The sequence below is a fragment of the Anopheles bellator genome, chromosome 2, assembly GCF_943735745.2.
Source record: "Anopheles bellator chromosome 2, idAnoBellAS_SP24_06.2, whole genome shotgun sequence".
Classification (NCBI taxonomy): Eukaryota; Metazoa; Arthropoda; class Insecta; order Diptera; family Culicidae; genus Anopheles; species Anopheles bellator.
In genome coordinates, this window is record NC_071286.1 from 61,200,850 (window position 1) to 61,210,558 (window position 9,709).

Consider the following 9,709-nt stretch of genomic DNA (forward strand, 5'->3'; position numbering starts at 1 on the left):
TCACGAACGTACAGCAGTTTGATTGCCAATGAATAATTATTCTCCAAATGGCGATGGAGGCGCCTGGTTCGCTTGGAAAAACCCATCAAAAATGTCCTCCCCCAATCACCGTACGGTCTATTTGTTCCGATGCACACCATCACCAGAGGGCACTGCAACCCTCTCTTTCAATTGATTGAACACCAGCGCCCATCGGCGAAACACCCGCCTTTGGCGCACGGCAAAAAGCTTACCGGAGAAGCTCACCTTTCAAACAACTATCGTAAAACTCTCATCAAATTATATGAGGCACACGACTGAATAGCAATGAGACGTTCGGGAGACGATTTTAATGCAAATTGTTTTTACTAAATCTTTTTTCGTTTTGCTACTCCCCGGGCAAACGAGCAGACGAATCGAAGTCACGAACCCCTCACTCGGGACGATTGATGTGTTTTCCATTTTATCGACTCCCGCCGCGTTTGACAGTAAGTTTGCACCTCAGCTGTTCGGGCGGACGTTTTTATGGCCCAACTTTTATGCACCACCACCGGGCGGAGAAGCCAAATTGTAGAAACCATAACGGGCCGGGCACATAAAACGGGCGGGCGCTTTATAAATATTATAAAAAAATTGTCGCTACAGAGTGCGGATTATCAGAAAAAACAGGAGTCCCTTCGGAGTCCTAGAATAGAAAAATGGCAATCGAATTTTGTCCGCTTGCAAAATTCTTTCGAAACTTCAACTACCAGAGCACGGCCACAGTGCATTCCACGTTCAGACAAACGATAAAAAAGGAGGATTAATCATCGAGCAAAATCGTGACCTAATCGCCTACGGCCTGGCCATAGCCGGGCCAGCGAATACGTTAAAATTGTCCCCCAGAACCATCAATCATCCGAGCGTTGGCCCACGTCAGCTGGAAGCCAATTTCCACTCATTCGAAACGGACCAGGCGTCTCCACCGTTCGGCTCCACGGTCGGCGGATATCAAAATTGAGTTTCGCCGACGGAAGAACATCAACCAATTTACACTTTGTAAATACCGGCGACCGGCGGGGCAGAAGGCAAACGCAACAGTGTCCCCAGACGATATCCTGTCCGTCCGGCCACCGGCCTGACGAGGGCCACCGAGTTAAAAGTCAATCAGTCTAGGAACCCGGAGCAATTTCAGATCATAAAGCGCACGGCCGGGGCGGACGGTTTCTCGGACCGCGGCACGATTAACTGTATCCCGCCTGCTGATACTCCGGTCGGCCCACATCATGGCGGGTGCTCGGGCGATGGAAGCAATTTTTACGATCCCAAAACGGCAAACCCGGCCCGAACGTGTCGGTAATGGGCTCGAAGGAAGTCATACCGGGAGCCCAGGATCTTCTGCCGAGGCGCCGCCCTCCATTCCTATCACTCTTCCGACACACTCCCACACACAACATATTGAACGTGCCAGAGATTGTGGCACAAGTGGCAATGGCTGGCCTTCCCGTCTTCCCTTCGCCGAACCCATTCAATTTCGCTTCGAGCCCGCTTCGAAGTTCCCTAATGTCGGCACAGCAAACGATGAAACGATCCACCGGCGAGAGCCGCCTGGCGCAACGTTATGCCGGGACAATGCTCCTATCCGACGAACGGGGTTGGCGGCCAATGGCGTAAGGATAAACCCGCAACCCGCACCACCAACTATCGTTATGCTGCGACCGAGACACCCTCTTCCCGGCCAGCAGGTGAACGTGAGGTCCTGCCGACCCCGGGTTCCAGAAAGTTACTTTACTCCGCTCACGTGACGACACACGCGCGCACACACTCCCGTTCCGCTTGTCGTGCTTTGCGAACATTTCACACCCACAGGACACCCGGAGGCGGCGACGGAGGCCACGGTAATCATAAGTGCACGGAATACCGACAAGTAAAAGCTCTCTTTCATCGCACTCTTCCGTCACCGTTTTAGCCATCAATTTAATGTGTCGATGGCCGCCGCAAAGGCAGAGGGGTTGCGTTTTCCCTCACTTAGCCTCGAAAAATACGCCGACCCTCCCAAAAAAAGGAAAGCAACCGAAAACACTCCAAGACGACAGTTGCACTATTGGAGACCGGCGGACGATAACGTATCGGACGGTGTCCCCGGAATGAGTTGATAAGTTGCCGGTCGGTTTTGGCACAACCCGGCACCGGACAAAAGTACAACCAAACATAAACTCGTTTTCGTCCTGTGCCACGTGTACGTGAGGCTGAATCATAAGCTCGAAGGAACTTCATGCTTCGGGTGCAAGATAAACTCACACAGCGTGTATGAATGAAGTGAGCTTAGCCATAAACTATACACCCGGGCCAGAGAGCTTATCGGGTGCATCGCAGCCCCGGCGATGAAGACGCTCGTCGGGGCTCTAATTGAAGGCTCTGATGGCCTTCGCACAACATCGAAAACGTTTTCCGAAAGATAAAGCTGCGTTTGTGAACACGACGTGATGAAGGTAACGACAAGTGACTGTCTTCTGTGTGGTTCCCCGGTTAGTCTAGCGACCTGCCGAATGGAAGAAGCTGTTAGTCCTTCGGTGCTGGATTTAGTTAAATCTCAATCGTAATCAGCTTTACTGTCTATCCGGTGCTGCGTGCCGTGCAAAGCGAAGCGCAACAGTGCCTCGCAGCAGAGCCATATTGAGAGACAATACGAACTTGTCCATCTGTCGGACGATCGTGACGAAAGGTGGAAAACGATGAAAATGGTTATGGATGCAGAACGTCATTATGTAAAAATTTGTAAGCTGTTCGAAACAGTTCATGTGTGGTACTATCGTTTATTTATTATCGTGCGCGGACAACGAAAATCCCAGCATAAAGGGTAACACTCCTTTGATAAAGGTTTCGGGCTCAGTGAAATTGATCACATCGTAGAATTTTCATGTTTGAATCGTTTTTTCATGTCGATCCGTATTCTTTGAAGGTGCTGGCTGCGTTTAGAAATTTAGTTCATGAAAACAAATACAAATACGATATACGAAAGTAAAAAAATACTTTAGCCACTCGAAAATGTATCCCAAACATCAATTAAATTGTGTAAATAGTATTTCTGTCTTTTTAATCATTTACACACATAAAAAATTTTCACCATACGAAACGACCTAAATTCCACTGACACGAAACTAAGTTTAATATCCGCAATGCATACCATTCCGGCCAAACAATGTTGCCAAATAATTCGTAATAATCGTCCACAGCACAATTGCCAAGTGGGAACTATAAACTTTGTGAGAATACCGAACAACTTCGTTTCCATTGCACTTGATTTCTTAGCCGATTACCGCCCCACTATAGGCGAATAGTTTTGCTCATATTATTAGTAAAATAAGTAAATAAGTAATAACTCATATTTATTACTGTTATTATTTATTGTTAACTAAATCTACTCTTGTTGTTTCAATATCGAGCAAGATGAAGGAAAGAGATGTTTAAAATTTCAACTTAACTTGCTTTTGTGTTGCTCAGTCAGTGGGTTAAAAATTTGATTATTTCCCAATGAATTTAATTCTAAAAAGTAAACATTCACTCGCGCCAAGCTGATTTAAATTAAGGTTGTAGTGTTCATGCGTGAAATAACAAGAGCAACCAAAGCCTTTTTTAATGCCTCCGTACAGCATTACAAACAAAAGTGCAATTAGAAAGAGAACAAAACATTACGTTTTCACTCTTTTCAGCCAGATCCCTTGTACAATAGTGCTCTGCACGGTCCTTGCGATTCGCGTGCCAACATAAATACGCAATCAAACCCAAACGCCAACCGCACGATGTTCGCGGTGCTATCAAATTCATTTTATCAGCAAAACCAGCAGCTACCTTAACTTCGCCGTCCGTCGGCCAACCCTCTGCTCTAGTCTTATTTATTCATGCAGCCCGCTTTGTGTGACGCCACTCGAGGGTTAGATGGCGCGCGGTCAGCGCAATCTGCACTCCGACACAGCTGCGGCAGCGGTCGATGCATCCGCATCCCACCACGAAATGGACCAAAAGTGACGCTCCGCTGGTAATTTGTTTTGCACTTTATATGCTTTCTTGGACCGGACGATGTTTACACTGGTTTACGGTTCACGCGCAACTTTACTTTGTGCAGTGCGCCACAGCCGGCCGAACGAGAGGATCGTCTCCGTTTCGAAGCGAAAAGCCACGTACGTTTGCCCGGTATTTTTAAACGCTTCCGAGAGAAAGAAAACATACAACTATTTAATTTTGACACGTATGTTTTGACGCAGACCACACTTTTGCAGCAATGGGCAGATTACGCTCGGCCATCGGGACGATTGCCGGCCGTTTGAATAGGCGAAACACGGGAAGCCAACGGGAAAGGCGTAACATAATTCTACCAACACGCTTTACGCCCTTCTATTTAACCCCAATTCAAATAGTACGTTGCGAAACCGCATCTCTACTTCCGTTCCCGTTGCAGGCTGGCGACCAAAACCCAACCCGGAAAGCTGACCTTCCACAAGCGACACCCAAAGAGCGATAGAGGAAAAAAGGGATCTTGTTCATAAACCATTTTCACTGCAGTTATGAGTTTATTAAATGCAACGTACCTTCCCCGTTGGGTTTTCAGCGGCTTTCCACCCTGACCGGCCACACTGATCTCTGCCCAGCGATTCGGAAGATGGGTTTGTTCGCCTCCCCACTGCATATGTTGGTGTGATTTACGGAAAATGAAAAAGCAAAATGGTTTCATTTACGGTTTGCGGTCGACCGCCGCCTTTAACCGGGGCGCGCAAATCTTTCTTTCATCTCGGGCATACATATTTTTTCTCCTGGCCCCAAAAGCACCGATGGCGGGCCCCCAGGGTTCGTGGTTTTCGCTGCAGTTCACGAAGCCCACAGGGGTGTTGAAATAAGCATATTAAATAAAGTAAAACAAAATCCGTTCAACCCAAACAAAACCCACAGCTTCCCATGAGGGAAAGGGGATCCATCCAGCGGGACTGTTGCAAAGGGTCCACCATTATGCCACGATGTCACCGCGGCCACGTGCTCCACCCAATACGTCGGCCGAGTAATGGTCCACTATAGTAATACATCTTGGAGCCCTAGGGGATGTGCCAAAAAAACGGAACGTTCTGGTGCAAAACCGTTCCATTGTGTTTGATTCATGTTGGCCGACCCGTGGGCGCATGTGAGAGAAGAAACTAAAAATTTGGGGGAAAAAACAAAGAACACAAGATAACGAACGCTGTGGGCCGCGCTCACGTTTGGTAAAGTATTAATGGAATTTGAAAGTTTAATGAAATTTTGCAAAAAGGTTTATGAACTGTGCCGTTTTGCGGAATCTAGCAAGGGATTAACGGAATGAAAGGAATCTCACAACATAAATTGAGCATAATGCTGTCGGTAAAAAAGAACCATTGCGATCCGAGCCCAATTTGGACAACTTTGTCATCTTAAAATAAAAAAAAATCATTAAAATTTAGCAACAAAAAATCACTAAAATATGAAAGTTAAGTATCAAATTCATATAAATTCAAAAAAAATAGGACCCAGCTGAGGTAGAATTTTGAAACTAATCACAAATCAGATATCAACAAACAGATAAACAATCACAGGCACAGAACTCATGTATTGCTTCTGTGTTCAAAGAGAGATTATTCTTTCTGACGAAATGACGGAAAACTGATTTAAAAACAAATTCTCCAAGAAGCTATTCGATTTATATTAAATGGGAATGATTGAATTCTTTTAGACAACCATTTTAAAAAAATCCTTTCTACGTTGTAATTCACGCGGCTGACATTAAACGGTCAGATGAGAGCAGCCCCATTAGACGGCCAAAGAAAGCAGCCTCTGCCTGCGCAAACCCGGCCAGGACCGGCAGGAAAAACTTCTTGAGCGACTCCGTAACAACCACGTAACTAGTGCGCAAGCCAAAAGCAATTTCACGTTGCGGCGGCGAAGTGTAAAACATTTTCGCCGACAATCCAATTGCTCAGACCCGGGGGCTGAGGCACCCCTTCTCGCAGACGGCACTAAAAATCTTGCTGCGTTCTTCTCGAACTGCCAACCCTGCGGGACAGCGGTGCTGACAGAGAGAGGGAGAGAGAGAGAGAGTTGCTTTCGCCTGCACCGCGGACATCAGCCGAGCCCCGACCAGAACCTCGGCCGCGCCACGGTACTTGTGAGCCACGTGAGCGTTTTTAATTAAGCCATCAACGACGGCAAAACGGCAGGGACATTTTTATGGTCCAACAGAAAAACTCCGACTACGGCGAACGACCGGACCGGCCGGGCACTAATTCTTATGCCTCTCTGCAGCGGAACGAAATCCACTAGCCACCGCACACACTTGGCCACCGCACGATGAATGTCTATCTCCGGCCCGGATCATTCCGCTATTTTGCCTTGCAGTTCTTGTTCCTTTTTTCACCGTTTGGCTCCGAAGCGTGTTTGCATACATGTGTGCATTATGTTCGAGTGGATGTACTCCAACACGAGCCACGCTAGCTTTCGGCCGCTTTCGTTTTTTACGCGCCGAGCTTCCACTGCGGTTCTATGTTTCATCCTTAGCCTCATTGCCTCCGTGCTTAAGCCGCTGTCGTTCCGCCGAGGTCGTGGATGGTGCAACCAGAACAAAAAAATCCTTCAAATCTCACCAGACGATAGTAGTATTTCATAAACACTAAGGCCCACCCGGAATCCAGCCGCGTCTTATGACCGACATACGGCGACGGCCCACCGTTGACCAACGGAGCTTGGCTCCCGGCAGAAGCAAAAGGCAGATAAAGGACCCCCCGCCAGTAGCAAGCGGGCAGCTAGGGGTGGCTTAATTACAGGAATGTTTATTAAAATATTTAATATTCGAGGGACTTGAGACCGAAACGATGACAGCACGGACAAAACGGCCACAAATATGGACGGGCGGCGAAAGGAATGAAACTTTGCCAAGAGATATTTGCGCACCGCCCAGCGCCGGCGACGACGACGACGACGGTGCAAGGTTTAGACAAAAAAAATCCTCCGACGGAGACAGCGATTCCGTCCGTGGGTGTGTCCCACGACTCGTCTGGTCAACGTTCTGTAGCTCCACAGGGAGCTAGGTGACGGTCGGGACGGGCCTATGCTGAAGGTCGGCGAAAGCATGCGAGCTATTGGCGAAATTGGGTTTTCGGTGAACCAACCCCCCAGCAAAGCGTTCCCTTTGATGCTGTCGAAGGACAGCACGCTCCGAACACGGATCATGCGAGTGGTGCGTTTTATGAAGCTCTTCGGTGCAAGTGTTTCGCAAGTTTTAAGGCACTGGCCCAATTCACGTGCACTAACAAATTATGAAAAGCGTAAAGGTTTTGTATCATGTTTCGTGTACACCATCCAATCCAATTGGGGCCCTTGTTATTAAAACATGAATGTCAATAAACCCCAGTGTAAAGAAACAAAGTTTTTGGAAGTTTGATCATTGGTTTTTCGATGACGGACTGGATAATCATTAAACCCCGGAATCGAACCGGCATCGAATTTGCCGACTGCACTTCAAGTCATATGTCCGGAAACAGATAGTTTTTAATGTATTTAAGAATTCGTGATGAAAGAGTATAGAAATTAGTGCATTAAATTCATTTCGAAATCTTAAAATTATTTTCGACGCGGACGATATCACGATTGCACTGTTAAATACCTGAGTGATCAATTCGAAGCAGATAAAGTGGAAAAAATGTAAAAATACAATCGCCACAGACAGAGGATACAGTTTAAGCGTAAAATGAACTAAACAAACTAAAACCAAAATTAAACCCTTGAAAAACCACACACTTTTCAATCAAATACAATGGAGAAAAAGGGGTAAAAGGAAAATAGAAGCTTGCCCGTATCCCACAAGATAGGACACACGACTTGCAGCCCGCGGTATGCAGCAAAATAAACACACTCTTCACTCGCTCCATACGAGCCAGACGACGAAAACCGCAAGGATTCAATCGCCCGCCAGTCCCGAAAACTTCTTTGCCCGTACTTATTCGACTGGAAATATTTCGTACCGCACATGCACACATACGTGCGCAATCTGGGAAATTGTTTTCAGTGGTTTATTCACTTCGGCAGACTGATTGAGGCAGTAATTTCCACTTACCTTACGAAATGGGATTGCTTCATTTCGGTGTGCATGCAGCTCACTGGGCAGCGCTGTTACGCGCGGGTCTATAGGGTCGAAAATATGTGCTGCTAAAAACCAATTCCCACGTACCTGTTTCGGAGAAGGAATAAAAATGCACTTGTTTAATACACGTATGACATTCGTGCCTGCGAGTCGTTAAACGAAACCAGGTTGGCAACTGCGCCGGATATTATGGCAAGATTTTTTTTGTATGAAAAAAGAAAATGTCAAGCTACAGAAAGTAATTGAACAGGAAAACTGGCTCTTCGAATCTCGCCCGAAACTGCATCAAGCGAGCAATTAAATGTGACCTTCGACTTAATACGATCCAACGTTTATTAGTGTGAGAAAAATAATTGCTTTCGTCTGGTCATTAGTCCATTAGAAAGAATTTCCAGAAGGATTTTAAAAATTCCAAAGTTTTATGAACGGGAACGCTAACAACAGTAGCAGCATTAGTAGTAGTATTTCTTGTATTTATATTTAATTTATAAAGTAAATTATCTGTTATTTTTTGTGAGAACAGGTTAAGCTTTTACTTATTTGATAAGAATAATTTAAAATGTGCTATAAGTAATATCTAATTTGGATGAAACTGAAACGTGCCCGTATCTTCACAGGTCGTGTTTTACGTGTAGTTCCCGTAATACAGAGAAAATAGCATGTTGTAATTGAATGAGTAGTCGAGCCCCATTCGGTACGCAAATTAGGTTTGTTGAGGAACACAAATAAAACCTAGCATTCCTTTCGGTGGTACAAGGAAATCGCTGCCGCTAATTGCGATTACTTCTAATTTCCGGCGAGAAACACATAAAGAAATCGCACAATAAATTGGTGCCAACACCTTTGCGTGAGTTGGCTGTTTTATAAACGCATTCAATCGCGGCGATATGATAATATCGGAGACACTTAACGGCACAATGTCATTATTATCGGAAGGAGGTTCGCTCCACCAGAATGGCGGCTGTCAATGTGACCAATGTGCCTTCTGACTCCGTGGCTTTCTCAACCGGTGCGCCACAAGGCCCTAAAATTAACTGATGTATGGTCAGATAGCGGATATTCATTTCCCGTCTCAATCCCGTCGCCGGTAGCCGGTCGCTGGTCAGAACGGAAATCCGACGGCGGGCTCCTGAAACTGCCATCCAATCAAACCGACGACGGCAACACATCACAATAACGGCTCCGCTAGATAAAAAGCCTTACAATCTCATTTGACTTGCCGTTAGCCCGGCTGGTGCTCCGCTTCTAGGACGACAAAGAAGGAAACAACCCGACGTCAGGGTCCCTGCGCCAAAACGCCATCGAGCCAACGCAGAGTCGAAAACGGTCGCAAGAAGTAGAGTTCCCGCACGAAAGGATCTTGATTAGACAATCGGGCACACGTGTGTTTGTGCGCGCACCTCGGTGCGGTGTTTGTGTAATCGGCGAGGACTCATTGTCGACCAGCCCGAAGACGTCGAAAGGTCGTCGAATGTGTGTTCTGTGCTGTCATTCCTAGTTTCCTGTGCGGCGGTGTAAGCTATGTTGTAAAAGGAAGCGCTCATTGCCCCGGACGCACCGACTTCGGTTAGGTTTTGTTGGGTACAATTTTCGTTAATGTTGTTGCCACAT